Source organism: Gambusia affinis, linkage group LG16 (genome assembly GCF_019740435.1).
Source record: "Gambusia affinis linkage group LG16, SWU_Gaff_1.0, whole genome shotgun sequence".
NCBI classification, from domain to species: domain Eukaryota; kingdom Metazoa; phylum Chordata; class Actinopteri; order Cyprinodontiformes; family Poeciliidae; genus Gambusia; species Gambusia affinis.
The window spans coordinates 24,086,864-24,110,322 of NC_057883.1; the positions used below are offsets into that span (position 1 = coordinate 24,086,864).

A 23,459-nucleotide genomic window follows, 5' to 3' on the forward strand; every position below is an offset into this window, starting at 1 on the left:
GTTGGTCACTGCTGGAAGTTTCCCTGTATCTGTAGAGACCATACTTAGCCTATTTTAGATTATATAATATATAAGATATAATAAGAAGAGGAAACATCCACTTACATGTCATTATTTCCACATCATTTGTTCCAGTATTGAAAATATTTACAGTTCTACTCAGAATCAGAGTGAAAAATAAAATCTGAGGTTCTCTGGAACATTATTCCAGCCTTTGACTCAGTGCTGATGTGTTTTATTGACGGTTTTCATTCATGTCCAGCTTAGCGGTGATTGGCTCCAACAGGGAGGAAATGTTCTGCTCCTTTCCCAATCCATATTTCCTCTTCAGTTTTATTTGTATTTTTAAAATCTACAGAGACTGTTGTTAAAATGATTTCATGTCTGACATATTTATTGTATTACACATTGTTTCTGTGTATTTTGGTCCTGACCTCCTGCTTACAGACATTATTCATAATCATTCCTATTTATACGATTCTGCGGCTGATTCGTGATCTCTAAACATTTCTGATCTGATTTCTCCTTCCTATTTCAAACTACTTTTTGTTCCTTTATTCTGTCTTCACTTGAATTCTGCAGTTTTATATAAAACATGTTAAACAATCAAACTTTGTCCAGATTTTCTTCCAGTTAAAAAACCTCGACACACTTTGGGGAATTAAAACTTGCTGTTCATCTGATTTAGCAGCCATTATGTTCAAACACATGTATTGAGATGAAAAACAGGAAGCTGGAGTCCAGAAGCCTTTGCATGGTTTCTGTGCTGCTCCTGCTGCAGGTTGACTTTCCTCCGCAGCTTGCTGTTGTCCTGTATGAGCAGATCACGTCCTGTTGACTTAGAGACGTTTGTGTGGCGGACGGATTAATTGCTGGTGCAGCTTTTCTTTTCCGTTAAACCATGGAAATGGTTTAGAAAGAGATGCAGAGACAATGGGCTGAGTTGAATCAGCAGGATTCAGGTGAAACAGCAGCTTAGACCAGGCCTGCGGTGTTTTATTGATTTAATTCATTAACTGGTTTACATCTTTAGACACTGTTTCCAATGAAAATATCAGTCAGGCTGTTTTCAGTCTCCTTTGCCTGAACAGGATTATTCCAGTATGTCATACAGCATTCCTAATGGAATGACAAATTGTTCTGACACTCATTTATGCATCTGACTTAAAAGATACAAATCACACAGAGACAGAATGAAAATGAATTTGTTTAAGGCAATATGTGCTTTATACATCTCTGTCCTTCTAGCTTCAAGCTCTTTCATTTTTTCTCTCTCCATCTTTCAGATTGATTTGCAACGAGACATAAAAATTTGTCTCGCTCTAAACTCTGAAGATTTGGCTTTTCATCCAGTCTGTCTTCTTTCAGGCCCAGATATGATCGCACATAGTCTTAGTTCCCAAAAAAGCTTCCAGTTTGTTTTTCATCTCAAATAAAAATAAAATGTATATTATTCATCCATTAACACTAACATGCCCTGATAAAATCCCTTCAAACGTGTTTATTTGTTTTTTAATGAAATGCAGACTGAAAAATCTTTCCATTATTCGTCAGCCTGAACAGAGAACATTACGTTCTGAAGCACATAAACAGAAATAAGAACTGAGTTTGCATTTCAAGGTAAATAGAACATTAAGAATCAAAGGTTACAATAAATATGAACACATTCATAAGACGTTTCCATGTCCTCTTTAAACTGTTTTTTTATCTGGCTGTGAAGAAGCAGCAGCAGAAAGATCAGGTTTCAGCAAATCTTTGATTCTTTAAGGTTTTGTTCTTCTTCTAATCTCTGTGGTCATGTTCAGGATCTCAGGCACTGATTGAAAACACTGGCTTGTTGTTGAGGTGTCTTCATGTTTCTTTAAAGGAATGAATACATGAGCATCTTAATAAATTAGAATATCATTGAACAGTTATTTTTATTTCAGTCATTTAATTCAAAAAGTCTGACTCATTAAACTGAAATATGATGTAAATTCTCCCAAAGTGATCAATTTGGAAATATTCAAGGATTTCAATGGAAAGTCATTCATCTTGCATGTTATACAAAACTTTATACAAAGATTCATGATTAACAAGTCCACCTCTGCATTCATAGACGATGTTAGTTGCTGCTGTAAGCAGATTGCTGCTGTCTGAGGGGAACATTCTTCTTCTGTGCATGCTGGAAACATAAACTGTTCATTTGTGGTCACATTTATCAACAACCAGGTAGGAAAACAACAGATGAGTGACCGCTGAGGTCCATGTCTTATGAATCTCTCCTCAATTCTTGACTGAGCTTTGCATCACTTTCCTCTCAAAGCTGAGGTTATCCATGCTGCTTCTTCAAGCCTTTACTTCCACTTAACTTTCTGTTAGTATGCTTGGATATAAAGCAATCTGGATTCACCTGCATGTTCATTTGGAGTTACTTAATCATGTTTGGTTCCTTGTTAACATCTTACTTTAGTGCAAAGAGTTGCAGGCAGAAGCCAGCTGTTTTGCAGAAGAGACTGAGGAACCATGCAGCAGCGGTTTGGTCAGAAAACCATCAGCACTTTATCTCCACTGATGAACTCTTTACTCTTTTACTCCCAATTACAACAACAGCTCAATGCGGATTCTCGTTTAAAGTTCTGGATAAAAATCAAATTAAACTGGAGGCTTAACTCATGTTTTAGTGGCTGAAAAAGTTTTGAGCAGAATCTGTGGTTGGGTTTAGGAAGGCACTTTGGTCAAAGTCGCAACACAAACCCACCTAAAGGCTCAGAACCTCAGAACCAAGCAAAGGAAAACCCGAGTGTAAAAGTTCAGCTGCAGTCCGACGCAGCAGATCCTGTTTGTGGTTTCATGGTTTCATTTCTCTCTTTGTGCTATTAATGGAAGCAGAACCTCACAGAAAATCAATCTAAAAACTGAAAGTTTCCCACTTTGACATGATCATCCAATCATCAGCAGAAAGTAAAGAAAACAACGTTCTCTGTTAGGAAACCAGGCAAAGATCCATGTTAATGTTCAAACTGTTGCATATTTAATATTTGCAGAGCTGTAACTGGGAATAAATCAAAATAAAACATTTAATCTCCCTTTAAATGTTTTACTGACCTCAACCAAGTGCCAGTTCCTAAATGTAACCTCATCAAGTTTCTGGAGGCTGAAGGGATTATAATCTCTGAACAAAACTGATTTATTTACAGAGAGGCAAAATCTCAAAGTGTCATTTTTTTGTGTGTGTTTAATATTTTGATGGATATTTAAGCAGATGAGAAATGCATAATTATTTTCAAGGTCCTGAATAAAATAGCTTTATCTATGAATTGCTTGCAATCTGCAGCTCCACCACTAGGTGTCACCAAAAGTTGATTTTGAAACTTTTGACTGGACCTAAAAACTGAAAATCTTCAAAAACACATTTTGACCCAAAATTAATGAAAATCTCCAAACTCAGCATAAAAGTTTAATATGTTCCATTTGAAAGTTGATTGAAATTAAGATTTAAATGACATTTTAAATAAAATTATACTTGTAAATTTAAATATCCAGATAATTTTACATTGTTTGCCTTGTCATTACCTCGAGTTTTAAGGCAAACAGTTATTACAAGTCAGTGATGTATGAACTGGAAAATGACTAGTATTTTTAGATGATATCTTTTACATGTGTCTAAAACATTTCTGGCCTCACTCCATGTAAAATATGCATTTGACCCATGAAGTGAAACAGCTGCTGCTAAAAGTCCTCCTGAGAAGGTTTTTTCATGTATATGGATGGATTTTATTAGAATATTGATAACCATTACAGGTCAAAGAGATGCATAAAAACCTTGAATAATATATGATAATCATGCTGTTTCCTACAAATGTCTCTAGCTCAGTCTCATCTTTCTTCAGCTGTTGTCAAACACAAAGCCTGGTGAATTCATCACGGATGAATTTCAGCTCCAGCTCGCTTCAAAATTCGTTTTCTCAATAAACTGTTCAATAAATGACTCAAATCCGTGTAAATTAAACTAATTATTAATTAAAAAAATTTATAGAAGTTGATATGAAATGTTTCATTTGTCCCATGAAAGCATTTATAGCAGGATGATGGCTTTACTGAAATTCTGGCTCTTCCCAAAAATATGAGAGCGCATTCCCTGGACGCAGTCTTTATGTCCAGGAGTTGGAAACAGCCGCAGACTTTGAACGTTTCTTGTTCATTTCATGCACTTTTTATTTGGAGTCAGAAACAATCCGATCATCTGGATGGTTTATGGTGCAGCATGAAGCCGTCGTCCAGCCTCGAACCCGGCTCCTCCCATCTTTATTCCCCACCTGCCGCTGTTCTGTAGCTGCTGCAGGCTGTCTGCGCAGCGTGACGTGGTGAAGCTGGTTAGCAGTTTGCGGCCTACAGCGTTGTGTAAATGTAGACGAAGATGATGACGACCAGGTTGAGAATAGTTCCTATGATGCCCAGCATGGCCAAGATGCTCTCCTCCTTACTTTCCTTGTCTTGAATTCCCTTTTCCTCATCACTGTAGACAGCGTTTACCATTTTCCCCGCAAAAGTCTTCAGTTTTTGACTCGGACCGATCTGGAGCAGAAGCATAAAAAAAATTAAACACAAATCATGTTTAGGTAAGTGGAACTGTTTCTTTTTAAATGCAGACTGACTTTGAGGTTTGAATGGTGACGAGTAAATAATTAAAATTTAAAAACTTAAAAATATGAATAAATTAATAAAGAACAAATACATTCATTTGGGGTAAATGCGTATTTAAAACGTTGTTCAACCCGGTTGTATGAGTCTGCACCCGTTAGCATTAGCATCAGCACTCAGTTTCCTTTGGAATGATTCTGTTAGCATCCCACATCCTGACTTGGTCATATTTAGTTTACAAACTAAATATATTTATATATAGTTACTAAACAGTTTGAGCTAAATATTTAGCTTACCAACACAATATTTTGCTAGCTAACGAAATGTTAACCTGTTTAATTAACAAGCTTGTTAACCTGGTTCCAAGCTAACCTGTTTAGCTAACCCGGTTAGCTTGTAACCGGCTTGTGTTAGCTAACTTATTTATTTACTTTTTAAGTAAATACGTACATTTTTAATTACTTATTTACTTAACAAGTATTCACTTTATACTTGTTAAGCTGCTTGGCTTAACACTAACAAGCTAAGTATTTGGTTTGTTAACTAATTTAGTTAGTAGCTACCTAACAAAATGAAATGTGAGTTGCAACATGTTGTCAACTAAATATTTATATCCAAGCAAAATAGTTTGGAGCTAAATATTTGTATGATTTACAATCTTTAGCCTCCAGCAGCTGCATTAAGTTTTCAGTTGGTGTTTGTAAAGCAGTTTCAGGATAAATGGGTGAATTTTAATTATCTTCAGTGATTAGATCAAAGTTTGACCTTGACGTTTGTTTCTTTAAAGCTTCATGACAGAGAAAAGACAGGAAATATTTCTGCTCTCCTCAGCCACAGCCTGTCTGCCTCTGTTGTGATGGAGCGCCAGCACTCATCTGTGTGATTTCACAGGTGTGTGTGTGAGTGTGTATTGATACACGTGGCCCGGGGTGCCCTGTTAGAAACTAGCTGCATGCTGTCGGCCTTCAGGCGCAGCAGCTTGTGAGAGTTGGCATCCAAACGCCTCTCATGAGAAAAGTGCTTCTCATGCGGGTCAACGGCTTTTCAGCGGCAACTCGCAGCAGAATCAGGAGAACCAAAAATAAACTGTCTAACACGGACCCAGACTCTGAAAAACACTTCGGATTGAAGAATTGACTTCCATCAAGTTACCTGAACCACAAACAGAAACATCTTCTGCCTCATGGATGGATGGATGGGTAGGTGGGTGGGTGTTAATACATCCTCCATCCATTTTCCCATCTGTCCATCCATGATGACCAAAATTGTTTCACTTCATTGAATTTTATTCACATTTAATTCTGCAAATAAAGTAAATATCTACATGCACCGACTTCAACCAGACAAACTGATGAATAAAATCATTCATGACTGAAATTGGGCATATTTTTGTTTATTTACAGTTGACTCTAATTATATTTGACATCATGAAACTCATTGTTATATTTATAATTCAGTAATTAATAAAATTTTCATTTTATTTATTGTTTTAATGGATAAACAGTTTATACACACATTTTGTACTTTAAACTGTAAATCTTCACTCATGTTTGATTCTCTTATGGTATTCTACGTCTTAGATGTGTTTCCTTCAGGAAAATTAATCCTTAGATTATTCAGATAATAGGAAAATTAGCAGGAAGAAAAGTCATTAGTGGCAGTCGGTATTTTAATTACTGATTTTATTGTTTGCACTCATTTATGTGAGCTGCTGGGGGGATAATGTCCTGATAGAGACCTTAAGTGATTTATCACAAAGATGCTCCTGCATGGCATCTGCATCGAAACATTCAGACACGTTTTTCTCCTGCCTGACAGGAAACACGTTGAGTTCTGAGTTTCCTCCTCTGATCCGTATCGATGCTCTCTAGAGGCCTCTCCTGGGACGACGCTAAACTAAACAACGCCCCCAACCTGAACGCGTTGTTTTGTGCTGCACTGGATGTGCTCTGATGCATGAAGACGATCTAAACAAGCACTCAGCAAAAACTAAAAACAGTGAAGAGGGAGAACGGTTACAGATCGAATCAGGTGAAAAGCTGCTCACATGGCTGCAGTTGGTTCCGACTGGAACCTTTGTATTCAGTGTTTCTGCTACGCCCATAAATCTGACGCACAACTGACATCTGCTAAGAACAACGATGGATGATAAAGACGTTTCACTCGGCTCAGTAGGGTTTCATTTCTGTTTCAAAACTGATCAGATTGGACTTGTTGTGCTAAAAGGAGTTGACTTATCAGCAAAGTTATTCAAATCTAAAATAGCATTTCAATTCTGAACATGTAGCAGCTAACGCTAATGTCAGGCTCCACAGTCCACATTTCTAAAGAAGCTCCATGAATGATCAGGACTTCCTGAAAAAGAACAGATTAAGATTGTTGTTGAATTCATGTCTGTTTATTTCTATAATCCATCTTTCTGAACTGATTTCTGAATTGAAAATGTTGCTCATTTTGTCACTATATATCATTTTCGATTAAAATGTGATTAATTAATTGGAGAGCTTTCAATAAATTTTAAGCAAGTCCCATTACTGATATAGATACTCTATCAAAGATTTGGATCTTGAAATAAAAACAGCAGACTGACAGGAAGTCAAACCTGGAAATGTTGGCACATGAAGCCGTACCTGGACGCCTGTTCTGCCCCTCTGGAGGCTCGAGTTGGATCATCGGAGAATGAAACCTTTTGCCACTTGAATAAACCTGAGCATGTGGAACAGCTGCAGACGCTAACCGGCTCTGACAGGCTCAGGTGCTTTTGGCATTGTCTTAAAATGGAAATAAAGCAAACAGCTCCCAGCCCCTCCCCAGCGTGCATGACACCCAGCAGACGCTCACTCATTCCTCCTCTGCTTCATGGAGGAGAAGCAGGGGAAATACTCCAACTAATCGCCCGCTTGACCCATTTTCTGCCCGTTGTTCTGAGTGGAAAGTGACACTCAAAATGAAACTGGAACGCTCTGAACTTGATTTGAACAAAAAGTCAAATCTGATGCTTCGTCCCATAAAATGATGCAATATTTTAGGAAAGTCTGAGCTGAGTTGTTTTCATTCAGAAACACAAAAGTAAAATGAAAACAGCAAAGTTTGATTTGAAGAGAAGATTCAACGATTCATGCAAATTTTCCACGTTCAACATAAAATGTGTCAGAAGTCCAGATGAAGCTGTTCAGAGTGTTTACCTTCCAGAGCATCAGGAGGAGCGTGGACATGCTGGGGGGGGGCACCTTCCTGCAGCGCATCGCTGGCAGCTAGGGGGAAGCTCTGCCCCTCTCATCCTCCACGTCCAGCTCGTCTGCTCCCGCTTCGGCTCTCTGGTTGCACGGCGGCTCCTGCTGCGCTCCAGCGTCTCCGCCGCAAATTTCATCTCACTGGCCGCCAAGTTTCAGCCGCTGTCACTTTCCCCCCTCAGCGCTGAGCCGCCGCCTCTCCGCTCTCCTCCTCTTGTCTGTGGAAGGATGATGTCAAGTTGAAGAATAGTCAGTTGATGTGCAGACGGGGGTGGGAGAGGAGCCGAGCCGCTTCATGTGAATGTTTTCATCTCCTTTTGTCTCCAAACAGGAGAAGCTGTCAGCGTTTTCTCTGCTTCCTCTCAGCTAAACTTTCCCAGATGTTTGGTTCATTTTGAGGCTTTTGAGTGTTTCACACAGAAAAAGTGATTTTTTTTCTCCACTTGGATGTGTGTCCTTGTGTTCGCAGAAGATGAACGCTGACTGGTTTTAAAGAAGAGAAGGAGGAGGAGAAAGAGGAGGCGGCGGTGGCTGGTGAAGGAACCAGTCGGCTCACGCTGACGCCGTCCTGGTTGCTTTCCGTCCACAGGCCAGAGGTATCCCCTGCTCCCTTCCCACCGTACATATTAATGCTGCCACGGTTGCCTAGCAACGGCTCCGGGGAGCCTCACGCCGCCTGACGACAGGCAGAGACCGGGATGAAGGGCGAGAGTTTCCCCCGCGTTTATTTTGGTTTCTACTAGAATGTGTGTAAGAAATGCAGCTGTATGATCTCTTCTGATGAAAATGACCTGCAGAGTTTGTAGAATAAACCCAAAAACAGCTTCAATGTATTTTCACTCCAGGAAAAGTAAAAAGTATCCGTCCAAGAAATCACTCAAGGAAAAGTATTTGATAAAAGCCGAGTCGAGAGCTGAGTAACTGGTAAAACTGTTTTCCAAATCAGTTTCTTTCAGAATAAAACTGGTGATTTTTTGGTTAAAACAATTGAATTTTCCATTCAGTGAATTTACTCAGTGGGTTGAGGATCGAGTAGCAATACTTTATAACAAAATGAGTCAAGTAAATGCAACCAGTTACTTCTCCACTCTGCTGATCTCTGTGACTGTTTTACTGCATCTGAAGTCCTGAAATGACGGACAGAACCGTTTGGTTCTGACAGCTCACCAGAATGAAAATCAGATTTTATTAGGACTTCAAAGGAAACTTCAAAGATCGCATTTATTCTGCATTTTTATTGATTTCACCAACAGCTTGACCAACCATGCAGTACATCTGCCATTTCCTAGTTACAGCTAGCTCAACATAGTCTAGCTGTGCAGCCACCGGTTGCCATAGCGATGCTTTATGCCTTCATTGTAATGTTTGTGTTTTGTTTGTCACTTTGCTGCCAAACAAATGATTTAATCTGTTATTCTGACTTCATCAGGAGAAGTCAAACGTTTTAATAATTTTAAATAACTCGGTCCTGTCAAAGGAATAGATAAAAATCTGATTAATTTTGAAAAGCATATAAATGAGATATTGAATATTTTCACTTTTTCCTCTATTTCCCCACAGGTTTGAATGGGAGCGCTGCAGGATAACAGGAGGATCTGAGTGAACCGGAGGGAACGGGCAGAGGGAGGCGACTACTGGGACACGGAAAAGGTGAGTCTGGTTAACTGAATGTGAAACAGCAGGAGCGAGAGCATGAAGTGAAAAAGACAAAACCAGATCAGAGAATCAACCGGACAGAAACAAACAAGAGAACACAAAAATACAAAATGACAAAAAGTAAATAAAAGGATCATGATGATCCTAAAGGGAATAATATCATAATCCAAACAACTTTTACTTTTTAACCTTGTTCAACTGAGAAATATGTTAAAAAAAATGGGACCGAAAATAACAGCAAGGTGACATTTTTATGGAAACATTCCCTAATGGAGAGCTAAATATTATCTTTAAATGCTTTATCTTTTTCTGTAGCGGCGGTTTTCAAAGTGTGATTTCAGTTCATCACTGTAATCTTTGAGTACTTTAGGGGAGGCGCGGTCAAAAGTAAAAGTAAACCTGCTTGCTGTCTACTGATGTGAGAGAAACGTCTTTTACGCACACGATCAACTCTGTGGATTTAGGAAAAAGTTGGTAGTGGAGTGCGCGTGTGGAGCGGGGATCAGTGGAAATGTTTCCCGAGGATGTTTTGGCCAGTGATGTCAGTAACGTTACTGACGTCGGACCACTTTTTTCTGTAACGAGTAATCTAACGCGTTGCTATTTCAAATCCAGTAGTCAGACTACAGTTACTTATCAAAATCATTTTTGCGTTACTATCTTCTTTTGTTATTTAATTATATTTCCTCTACTCGTCTTGTCGAGTGACCGACGTCTCTATGAGACAGAAATATAGGCTAAACAATGGAGGGAGATGCGCATTTTGTTGGTGGAAAAACTGGAACTATTTTCAGTTTCTGTCGCCAAGTCCAATTATTATAAGCGGCTTTGGGCTTCATTTTTTAAAAGTCGCTTGCAAATTTAATGAGCGGCGGGTTGCGCCTTTTTGGGCTCGTTTTTGAACGTGAAGTTGCTCATTTGGGCTTGGAAATAAGCAGAGACCCAGAATTTGTCCGTCATTAAGGGAGTCTTACTCAGTCTCTCCCTGTTCATCATTTCCCGGATGATCCGTCCCGCTGTGTCTTTGTTAATGTCAACTTAATTTATTACCTCTCAATGACATCGAACTTCACGTTGCGCTCCAGAAAACTGCAAACATCGAGACCAATATGAACAGCGCAATAAACGTGAAAACAGCCACGAATAAACGTGTCCGTAGTTGGCAATAGTTATAATGGCAAGTTAGCACCGTTATAATTATTAATATTACGGTAAGTGTCGCAGCCATCTGAGCTGTGGAGCTGCAGGAGGAGCTCTGTGCGCTGCGACATCAAACTCAGGGGCGTAACGCAGAATCTGGAGGCTGGGGGGAGGGGGGCTTTAAATCCTTCTTTGAGTTTTCCAGACAACAGTGGACCACACAAACTACTCACGTTTTTTATTTTTCTACAATCTCCTCTTCAGTTCAACCTTATCAGTGGAGACACATTGTTGATGTTACCATTATAAAATAACTTACAATTAACTTTTGGCAAAGCTCAATGTGATTTTCACAGGAGGCAGAGCGTTGTTGTTAGCAGCTGGTGAAAATAACTAAAAAGTTACTTTTAATGTAACTTAGTTACTTTTTCAAGGAGTAATTAGTAGTCCGATTAAAGTTACTTTTTCAAAGTAACTATGCCATCACTGGTTTTGGCCAGAGGGGGGCTGAAGGTGGAGTTTTTACAAATCCACCCCCCTCCACGGGGGGGGGGCGCAGGAGGCATTGTGCTCCTTGAAGGGGGGCTCACCCTATCATACTTTGAAAACCCCTGTTCTGTAGGATCCATTTTACTTTGTGATTTCAGTTCATCACTGTAATCTTTGACTTTCTTGTTTTGAGTCTTTTCTAACTCAAATCATCAAGTTAGTCGAGTCGTTTAAACGTAAGAAGCTCAACTTCCACGTGTTAACATGTTGTTGTTTTGAGTTGATTTTTTCAGGTAAGTTGAACTAATTAGTTTTTACAGTGTGGATCGGATGTGAAAAACCTGCAGGATGTTTCTTAAGGACAGGAAGTCCTCTCTCTCCCGCCTCGTTTCGTCTTCAGAGGGAAGGACAAAAGCTTTTAGCGCTGACAGACTCACCGGCTGTCGCTGAGAAGAAACGGCTCAGAGGCCAAACCTCCCAGTTGTAATATATTTAAAAAAGTCACTTTTACTACTTGAATATTTATAGTTTTTCATTCATTTACATTTCAGCCTTTGGCTCCTGCAGACAGATATATCTTTCAAGTAAAGATGGTTGAATAAATGCAGCTTTTAAAATGTCAAACTGTAACTTTTGGTGTCAAAACTTGCTTTCCTTTTCCCAGACGATATTTTGATTTGTTATTTATTGCCCACAGATTACAGAACTGCAGACATTAAACTAAGAAGCTGTCATTTATAGGCAAAGTAAAATATTTGTTATTTCAGCAAAATGCCTAAAAATTCAGACTCAGATAGTGTGAAATTAAATAAAGCAGACGTCCCTTTGACCAGTCTGTCATTATGCAGATGAGTTTGCTGCTAAAGGAAATGGTGGGAATGTGAAACGGCCGGCCAACAAATTAGTTGAGACTTGACGTTGCTTTACGCTTGAATCAACCCAGAATGGACGGCAATAAAAATGGAAATGTTAGCAAAACATCCTCCTTTAACCGAAACCAGTGGTGTGCATAATGTTTACGGCCAACACCCGATCCCTCAGCATAAACCAAACGACTGCCGCTGCCTGGATGGGCATTTATAACAATTAATCAGAGAGCCGTCGAATTTGTTCTTGTCATCCAGTCACTAAATTATATCTTATCCTGCGACTCCATGATGATCACATGGCTCCTCTGGTCAGTTACAGTCTTTCACACCAGGCTGAGGAAACAAGCAGGTGTTTTCTGACAATCTTTAATATTAATATTAGTAATTTCCCAATCAATATTTCACTAATAGCCAAACCAGCTGAGTGAAGGAAGGTGTTTAACCAAACACACGTGTTTAGAAACACGTCAGAGTCTCGTTATAATGACAAACTTTACTGCAATAGGGAGTTGTGAGATTTATCAAAATATCTCCTCTAAATAAGAAAAGTCGTAATAAGAAAACAGCCAAAACAAAAACGCTCCTCATTTCAACAGGTTCTGTATCTCGTTACAACATGAACGTTTTCTCGTCAAAATGAGACACTGCTGCTTATTTTCAGGTTTTGGCATTTAAACTCTTCCGTACAGATGAGACCAAAATTTACTTATTTATTTGTTTTTTTTGTTGTTGTTCAACTTGTACGATACTCTGAGAGAAAAGTGTGATAAGCTGCCCAAAAACAATAAAATCACTGTGGAAACTATTAAAGTTTAATCCGTCAGTTTTGATGGTTAGTGTGTTTCTGCAGTTTACATTTTTACATTTAAAGCAAAGTTTTAACTGAATGGAGAGACATCAATTATAAATTAGGACCTCACATCAACTGTAAAACTGGCTGTGTGCACAAAAACTTTACCTCTGCAGCTCGCTCACACACACACACACACACACACACACACACACATCAGCCACTCAGCGCTCACCTTAAAGGTTGATGTTGCAGCTGTAAGAAGAAACAACAGTGTTAATATTTAACATTTTCCTTAAATAGAAGGAAGTTAAACGATGTCCAGGTGAGCCGCGGTTACTTCAAGTTCATCACGTAAAAAGCAGAATCTTGGAATCAGATGGAAGTCAATTTATGTTTTATTGGTTTTACTTTCTACATACGAAATATTGACCACAGACTGTGGATGTTTTGTTTATTAGTCAAAATGTTTAGGTATTTTGCCATCAATCCCAACAATATGTTTCATTTCCAGGTGTTTGTACTCAGTACCTCAGTGGTGCAGCTTAGAAATGACAGAGGAGAGGATTTAAATCAACCATTAAAGTCTCCAGTTTAACTTCATTTAAGTTTTTCTTCTTTAATCTTTCATTTCATGAAGTAAAGGACACAGAAACCTTGATGCATAACTGCGTGGAAAAATCTTTCACCCTCATGAACTTCCCTTAATGTTTTGTTTTAGTTTCAAGGGGAGAGTTAATGAAACCTGAGTCCTCCCAATCCAGATTAATGGAGACATAATCTGTAATTAATACCTGTTTCTCTTTCTTGTCTCGGTTTGTGTTCGCATGTTAAAGCCCTGATTTGTCCTTCAGCGAACGTGGCTCAATGTTCAGCTCATTAGCTACCAAACCGGCTCAAAGTTCAGCCCCGTAAACAAAAACGACCTCTAGTCCAAAACACTTCGATATCAATGCAAATCCAGGAACCTGGAACATTTTGGTCGTATTAAAGCTTTGTATCTTTGTAAGAAAGACGTCTGTGAGCTGAGGAAGTCCTCCGTCTCCACAAGAGCCTTGTGTTTTATTTCCCTCCTGAGTAGCAGCAGGAAATGGCAGAAAGTTAAGCGAGATCCTGCAATGCTAACAGTGCCACGGCTGCCATTAATCCTAATTAGCAGGGAACATGACAGCAGCATATGGGAGTCCTCCGCTCAGCCCAGGCTGCTCTCTCAACCTTTTCCTGTTGCTGAAGCAGAGGAATAAAAACCTGAGCTTTTAACTGCGTTTTCTTCCTTTCCTGCCTGGGAGAGACAGATGGGAGGCGAGCGCAGGCCGGACGCTGGAAATGTTGATCTTGTCGTAATGGGAACCATGGTAACTTCAAAGCTGGTGATGCGTGTCAGCTGAGGCAGAAAGAAAAGCTATTAAAGATTGATTTGAAAGTTTTCAGGTGTGTTTGCTTCTGGCTGGGTGGCCAAGTAGCTTAAAGGAGGACCAGATGGAAAAAAACTAAAACATTCAGAAACGCTTCAAACACGGTTATTAGGAAGTATTGGGCATTTCTGTCCAGTTATTCCACTGGAAATGCAATGATACATATTCACTAGAAGGTCATCTTTCTTACAGTAGCATTCGTAAAGTTACAGTCAAAAATCAGCAGCAATAATTTGAGTTATTTAGTCATACAAGAAAAAACGGGGTTAATTTTTCAGTCATATCTTCACCATGTTATACATTCATTTAGAAATGTTACAGTTTCAAACTAAATATTTAGCTCCAAACTAAATATCTAGCTAACTGAGCATTTAGCTAACAAACTAAATGTTGTCCTTGTTAACTAAGTACTTAGTTTCTAAAGTTACACAGTAAATAAGTACTTAGTTAATCAGCTAAAAATGTTAGCTCCAAACTGAATAATTACTGTGAATCTAGATGTTTAGCTAAATATTTAGTTTGCTAACTAAATATCTAGTTAGCTAGCTAAATATTTAGCTCCAAACTGGATATTTAATTAGCAAGTTAAACACATTTTCTTTAAATATTCAGTCTGGAGCTAAATATTTGTCTTCTGTTTTTATGACGGTGTAACAAAAGCAAACAATTTGCTCAAGTCGTGGTTTTTTCTTTTTCTCATGAAACTTTATCTACCACACTTTTTCCTTTCACAAAACTTTCCACTAATAACAGCCATAGTCTTTCCCGATAGGATTTTGGGTCCGCCTGCCTGTGGCGGATGTTGATGACTTTCTGCTGTGATCAGATTCTGTCAGACAGAACATGACTACAACATTTCTGTTATTTTTTTATACATCAACAAAATGCTGCTTTTATGGAACTGGTGGTGATCAAATGTTGAATCTTTACCTTTTTAAATAAGAAAACGCTTCTTTAGAAGAGACTTGCTGTTGTTCAGTAAACATTGATGAACCAGCAGACGCCTCCAAACTCTTCACTCATCCGTCTTTGTTGACGTCTTTGTTTGGGTAAAGGACGACCTTGTAGAAAAACCTCAGACTGTCGGCTCATGATGATTTCTGAGCTGTTCAGCACCGCAGCAGCTTTTTCTCTGTGAAACTGGAACCTCGTTCCCAAGACGGCCAACGTGTGCATATATCTGTGTCTAATTACAACAGAAATACAGAAAAACTGTTAAAATTCACATAACTACCCCTTCAGCTATGGCTATAAATTATTTTACTGGGAGTTTCTGCAAAAGCAAAACCTCCTCCTGAGCAAGTGTTGGCACTAAAAGCAGCTTTCGTCTTCAGCGGTAGGACGTTTCAGAGGAGGTCATCTCCACGCGCCTGATTGTAACAGAGACAAGTAATATTTTATCTGGCATATTTGGAGATTTCTTCAGGCACATGCATGCATGCAGGAAATATTCCCAGTTACATTAGAAACCTGTGCAGATGTTTGCTGAGAACGGTTCCTCCAGCAGCTTCTCGCTGTTCTGGGATCAGACGTAACGCAGAGAGAGCAGCAATAAATCGTTTGTTTCAAAGAAAAGCATCATAACAGCTCGTGGGCAAGTTGATGCTGAGATGATCCGATGTTTATTCAAGTTAGTCTGTATAAAAAACAGATTCATTAAGTAGATTCCTCCCTGAACACCTTTAATCCAGCCACTGAACGTACAGACCGGACTACAAAGGCTTTAAGAAAACCTTCCTCCAGCTAATAGATAATAAGGATGATAATCAAGGCCAGAGCAGCGTTAGCGCGGCTCTGAACCCCCACATTCAGATGATCCAGCTTGGATCAGTAAGTAGGGCACTGGGAGAGGGAAGCAGATCATTATCTGGTGGGGAAAAGAGTGTTGAACTGATTCTGGCAATTCAAACACACAAAAGCTTCTTTTTATTTTGGCTCCTGTGGGACGCAGGAAGGAAAAGTTCATCAACATCAAGCAGAATGCATCTCTCTCTCCCACTATAAAGCAAAATGGCACCGTCTGTTTTACGATTTATTTTGCAGTAAATCATAATTTAATTGGATAAAACATGTAGAACTCAGTAACATCCTGCAGGATGGAGGGAAAATGATTAAACTATTTCAGTTTTATCTGTTTTAGTTTAAGAACCAATGAATGTTCTGCCTTGATCTACTTTTTTTTTTACTTCTGAATAAATATACGCATCCTCACTAACTTGAACTTGCAGCTGTGACTCCTGAATTTTCCCTCTGTGAGACAATAAATGTTATTTCTATTTTATTCTGTGCATTTAGAGACGGACGTTAACATTTGAACAAACTCAGCTGATCCGACGGCAGTAAAACCAGAACCAGATAAACATGGCTGCTGTTTTCTTCTGGTGATTCAGGAGAATTTACTTTCTCTTTTATTCATACTTTGTATTTTGCATACTTTTAATGTAGCCATGTTAATGAACTGGAGTTGTTTTTTGGATACGTTGGATTTATGTTTTTGGGTTCGTTGACGGATCATTGAGTGAAAGATTTTCATAATTAAAACGTTTCATTCAGACGACATGACGGCTCCGAGGTGCAGAGTTCATCACGCCGCCATTTCCACAGGCTCAGTGTGAACACATGAAAGGTTAAAGTTCATGTCTTATTTCATTACTGCATGAAACTTTTAGGAGACGTTTGAGGGGAAATCCTCAAACCGTCACAGACAGATGAGAGCTCTGTTGAATAAAAACCCAAAATATTTTTATTCAAAGACGATTCTATAAAACAAACAAAAAGCTAAAAAAATACCCCAATATTCTGGAATTTGCCAGAAAATATTTTTATAATTACGACAGTTTATTTATGCATGAGACTTTAAAAAATTTGTTTTATTTTTATACAGTTTTTGTAAATATCTGTCTCCAAATTCGTGTTTTTTTTACAGAAAAAATTCTCCAGATTAAAGGATTAAAAACTTAAAGTTTTGTCATTTAAAGATGAGCCTAAAGAGGAACTGCTGTCCACATCATCACATCTCCTCCTGCTGCTGCTTCTCTCTCACTTCTGAAGCTTTTTTCTTTGAAAACTGAATCAAACAAACTTCAAGAGCCGATCTGCAGTCAGAACCTCGGACCCCTGCTGTGTCTCCTCACACTGTCAGCATCTAGAACAAAAAGTCACTTCAACAAACTGCAGCTGCATCGAAGGTTTTATCCTCCACAGCTGAACAATGCAGCTATCAACGTAGAAATATGACAAACATCTACAAATCTGGTGTTACTATTTATTATTTACAGTTTTAGTTCACAGCTCTGAATTTATCAACTAGAATCAAAAATCTATTTTAAAGTTTAAAACATCATGTGGGATAATTTGTACAAAGGACGGACTTGTAGAAAAACCTCAGACTGCTTCATCTAAAGCCGTCGGCTCAGGATGGTTTCTGAGCTGAAGCTGTGAAACTGGAACCTCGTTCCCACCCTTTGACTATTCCACTTCATAGTTAAAAACTCAATGGGAGTTGTTTTCATCTGTTCTAATTATTCAGCTCACAAAGAATTGGACAAAACCCAAACTGTTTCTGAATGCAGCGCATCTGAAATAGGGCTGCAGCTAACAATTATATTAGTTATCAATTAATCTAATCTATCAATTATTCTGATGATTAATTGGATAAAAACAGAACATTTTTATGATTTGGAGTTTAAGCCTTTTTATACAATATTACATTAAAAGATGCAAATAGATAAATCATCAACATGTGAAAAACTCAGCCCTTTCTGCTTGACTGAACATAAATAGCGTGTAGTGGTTAATTATCAATTATTTGTAATCAATAACTGGATGCAAAAAGTCCTTAATAGGATATTTTAATCATAATTTTAACTGGGTGAAGCAAAAACTGTCAGGAATTCTGGATAAAATATATTTACAAAGTTTTTCATCTCAAATATGTAGATATTTATTGAACATGCTAATGAGGCTCCAGAACAATGGTGGTGAATATCCTGCAGAGTAATGGTGATAAATTCCTGCTCTGCTCCAAACCATCCAAACTTCACAGCCCGAATAAACACAGATCCAAACAATAGGAAATCATTTTATTTAACCGGAGGAGAAAACAACAAACACAAAGAAAATCAAATGAGGAAGAAATGAAAACAGACGATTCCAGTTCCAGCTGAGCGTCAGACCTGAGTCTAGCGCCACCACCTGGCTGGACACCTGGCAGCAGATTACAGAGCGGAGTCTAGACGGCTCCACAGCTTTAAGAAAAGGAGTAGATGTAAATCTAACTGTTTGAAATCCTTGGTAATCATTTTCACATGAACTTCAGCAGAAACGATTTTTGATTAGAACTTTTTACCTATTTATCTGAAGTCAGTCCACCGGTGAGACAAAATGCAACGTTTGATTTTGTAAAAACAAGAATTATGCGGAATAAAAGTTAAAGTTCCTCAGCGGTTGATTAGAAGCGTCCCGAACAGAATCCAGGAGTCCCTGGTTCGATTCCCGGCCCGGCACTTCCTGTCCACTGGCCACTGGACAAAAACCTTTAAGAAACAATAATTTATTCTACGTTTCTTACACTGTAATCCTTATATGGCTTGTTTTGTTCATTGGGTGTGTAATAAACCAGGTTGTGGGGTTTGGTCTTCACTCACCTTTGTGTGAGAGGTCAGTGACATTTTTCAGAAGTGAAAGACCGTTTGGTCCGCCCGGGGCGACTATAAAAAGCAGTTTGACATGAATTGTAAATGAGTGAATACTGTGGATCTGAGCGTCCATCGACACAGCACTGCTCCAGCCCTTTTTTCTGCTTACTTCGGTTTAATACTGTCTTGTAAGCATACCTAAATGTTAATAATTCGGCTGCTTGCAGATGCATTTTTAGCGAGCTCTCTGTTTTCTTGCAGACTCGAAGGCCTTGAACTGTCAGTGTCTTCTCCCTGGAGCGCACACAGCACTCTGTATCAACTTTCTGGATCAGCAGCTTTGATAATAATCTGACCTCACCTGTTTGGTTGACTTGGGGAGCTATGATTTTCATTCTGCATGCTGGGTGAGCACCGCTGAGGTGGGAGGGAGTTTTCATTCTGCAGCCAGAGCTCTGCTTTATTTCACAAAAGGGATTTTGTGACAACAACGTCGCCTGCAGCATCGTTCTTTTATTCATTCTCATCGTGTTGCTCATCAATTAAAGGCCGGCATCCAGCTCAGTTCCTCCAGCTGAAAGGTCGCAGTGACACGGTGAGGCGCTGGTGATAACCGTGAACTTTGGCAAAAGTCAAACACGGCTTAGTTTGTATAAACTGAAGAAGCTTTAATGCATCATAGCAGCAGTAGTAGGAGCTGAACGGAGCTGCAGCTGATCTATCTGCTGCGGCGTTTCAGAGCGCGGCTGACAGACCTGAAGTAGGTTATGTTTTCTCCTGCATTAATCCACTCTGAAGGTCCGGGGCACATCTGGCTCTGTTTGTGCCGCCGCTCCCTCCTGGAGGCGCCGTTTTCCTCATCAGGCCTCCTTCCCCTGCGCTCGGCTTCACCGTCCTGACAGGACACCAGGGCAGCACTTTTTCCTTAAACTTTTCACTCCAAACTACTCAACATGTTTGTATGTTTGGTCCAGATCAGGAAATTTGTTCTAATTTCTATTTGGGGAAGTATTAAACCAAATCCACTCTTATATCTTTACATCATGTTATAATGTTATTACCTTTTTTGCATCTTTCCATGGCAGCCATTTTGGGTTTCTAATACAAAGCTCCGTCTGCTGCTAGCTCCTCCAGACTAGCAGCAGCAGCAGCAATTACCAAACCCCTGGTGGAACTGAGCGTCTGCTGAGCTCCTAAGAACGGTTTTAAACGGCATAATGGAGAAGTTTTGCTGTGCTGAAGTAATATAAGGGGAATGTTGGGAAGAGCAGGAGATTATTAAAGAGATGGGCATCAGATGTGGTGATGATGGAAAGTAAAGTTTGACCAATCAATCAATCAAATTTTATTAGTATAGCACATTTCAGCAGCAAGGCATTTCAAAGTGCTTTACATCAAATCAAACACAGAAACACAATGAAACATAGAATCAACAATCAAAACACGACATTAAGTTAAGTTCCATCAATAAATTTATAATTGATTACGTTTCAAATAAAACTCTAAACAAGTGGGTTTTTAGTCCAGATTTAAAGGAAGTCAGTGTTTCAGCTGTTTTACAGTTTTCTGGAAGTTTGTTCCAGATTTGTGGTGCATAGATGCTGAATGCTGCTTCTCCTCGTTTGGTTCTGGTTCTGGGGATGCAGAGCAGAACTAGAACCAGAACCTGAGAGGTTCTGGAAGGTTGATACAACAGCAGCAAATCCTTAATGTATTGTGGTGCTAAACCATTCAGTGATTTATAAACTAACAGTATTTTAAAGTCTATTCTTTGAGCGACAGGGAGCCAGTGGAGAGACTTTAAAACTGGTGTTATGTGCTCTATCTTCCTGGTTTTAGTCAGAACTCCAGCAGCAGCATTCTGGATCAGCTGCAGCTGTTTGATTGATTTGTTGGACAGACCTGTGAAGACGCCGTTACAATAATCAATATGACTGAAGATGAACGTATGGATGAGTTTTTATTAGAAATTTTCTGTGATTAGTCACAAAATGTTGGAGTTTTTTGGTGGAACTGCGCTCCTTTTTTCTGTCTACAGTGGACTCTAATACACCATACATTGTCCATTTTTAAAAGCAATAATTACAGATGTAGAATAAATAATAAATCTGTAGATACACTCCAAACGCCTCGTCGGGGTTCCAGGAGCAAACCCTCTGCAGCCCGATTACACCTGTGAGCGAGTCTGAAACCCGTTGCCTCGGCGTTTTCAGATTTATGAGCGCCTCTGCAGCCGCCGCTAACTCACTGGGAAAACACTGCTACAGAGAAAAAGCAGGTTTCCTCAACACTTTGCTCTGGTTTTGTGAAGACGCTTGCACTTCCGCTCTCGTTCAGAGGAGGTTGTAAAAGTGAAGTGCTGCATGCAGCATACTGATCACAGCGTCAGGCTGGGGGTTAAATGAGGGGCAAACTCTTCTTCACACTGACATGTTCTGCCCTCAAGGAGACAAAGAGCTTTTAATGTTGCAGGTTTGCACTGAAACATGTTGTCATGCAGGACTTGAAACATTTTTAACTGGCTTAGTGAAAAGTTTCATACATTTCCTTATCATATTTTCGGATGATCAAAACAGAAACCCAAAATAAAACCAGAGATAACAGTCGATCTGCTGATTCAGTTCTTTGGGCGATCCAGAACCGATCCTGCTGCTGTTGTTCTGTTTGTCTTATCGGAGCTCAGCGGACTGAGCTGAATTATTCAACGCTTCCAGCAGCATCTCTCTTTCTTCGCACCGACCTACTTTCCATCAGAAGTTTGCAGGTTGGGTGGGAGGGTTGGAGACGTGCAGCCCTGTTGGCCATCAGGCCCGGTTCAGAAGAACCTCCTGTCTACATCATCGGCCTCTGGCTGCCTTTAGGTTGAATAAAACATCAAACCAGCTGCAATGGGTCGGATTTGTACTGACTGTGGATTTTATGTTCCCTTTGGACATGGTTGGTGTAAAAATAATTTAAAAAAAGACGATTGAAGTTGAGCAAAGAATTGGATTTAAACTCCCAGGATGAACATTCAGGTAGATTCCAGTTAAAACAAAAATTAACTTTAATTCTGGTGTTTTATATTAGCTGGACGTGTTAAACTGCTCCAGCAGAAGTCGAGCTCAGAGCAGATCAGTTCTAGTTTTTCACCGAGTTCAAATCTGGAGAAACTTTCTGCTCCGCCTGCTTCTCCTGCAGGAATCACTGGTTTTTATGGAGCGCAGGAGGAAAGTGAACCAGGATTTTGGTAAATTCTTGAAGCCGCCCTCCATCGCTAACAGCTCGCTAAACGTTTGCATTCATTTTTAATGTCCCCCAACCTCTGCATGGTTTAACCTCTGACCAGTTTTCAGGTTTTTCAGACTGAACTTTTCCAGATTCCATGACTTTACAACAAGTTTGAACTTGGATTTTATTTGGATTTCATGTGCAGAACCAAAGCAAAGAGGCGCGTAGTTATCACGCAGAAAGGAAATGATTCAAAGTTTTCATACATGTTTTTCTACAGATAATAATCTAAAGAGTATATTCGCATTAAATCCTAATAAAAATACAAATATTTAAAATAAATCTAACATTCCTTCTGGAAAAAGGGTAGACTTAAACTGTTATATTTGTTTTTGTTTTTTTCCCAGAGTCAGCAACAGATGCTGAGCACAAGAAAAAGGATTTAAAGAAATTCTCCTTCAGAGAATCGACAGAGAGGAAGAAGTGAGTTGAAGAATCGATGCTGTGATTCGTCTGTCTGGAAACCGGGTCAGATTATCCAACATTCAGGAAAATAAAACCCAGATGATGATGCAGGTGCAGCTCTGAGTCTGACCTCATGTTGGCCTCAGTTTGTGAAGGAAATCCCTGCAGGAGGTTTTCCTCGCTGCTGCGCTGCCTGTTTGCAGCTTCTGCTGAAAACACTAAATTATAATCCGTTCATCTGGTTATTAATACATAAACTAAGGAAATGATTTAGTAAAACTCTTTCTTCTGAAAACATGGAACAATTATCAAGTAAAATAACCCAATAGATAAAAGATTGTTTTATGTTTACAGATTCTAACGTGGTAGCAAACCTCTTTACTCTCATACCTCTAAATAAAATCCAGTCCAACAAAATGCTGAATCAGTAACTGCAGTTCTGCTCTGTATAATGTGAAACGCTCTCCATAGATCTCATCCTTATGGAAAAATGGAAACAAAACTATTGAAGCAATAGTTAAAATAACAATAAATCCTGCTTAACGTTTGAGACACGACATGTAGAAGAAGGTGATCCGCAAAAACTGAACGATTTAGCCAACATGTTAAATAGTTAGCTTGATGCTAATGCTAATTAATTAGCTCCAAACATAGCATTTAGCTCTGAACTAGCTAAAAATGTTGTTTGTTAGCTAGGAGCTAAATACATAGCTAAAATGCAAATTCATTCAAACCTAAACATTTAGTTTCTAAACTAAATGTTTAATATGAAATCAATAAATGAACCCCCTTTTTTTTATATAGTTGAATGGTTCTGTGAATTAAAGCATGCTTCATTGTCTTACAATGGCCTAGTCAAAGTATTAAAATAGACCCAGAAGTGGAATGCACCATATTGTTGTCAAGGTCAAATTTGAAGATGGAGAAGCAAA

At 39.1% G+C, this 23,459-nt stretch overlaps 1 long non-coding RNA gene across 1 annotated transcript; it reads left to right on the forward strand.

Moving 5' to 3' along the window:
- The first annotated feature begins 4,319 nt into the window (after positions 1-4,319).
- On the forward strand, positions 4,320-23,237 carry LOC122846461. The gene is made up of 4 exons (XR_006373243.1): positions 4,320-4,601; positions 8,326-8,452; positions 9,417-9,506; positions 22,470-23,237. It is a non-coding gene; the product is annotated as an uncharacterized LOC122846461 (long non-coding RNA).
- Positions 23,238-23,459: the final 222 nt, after the last annotated feature.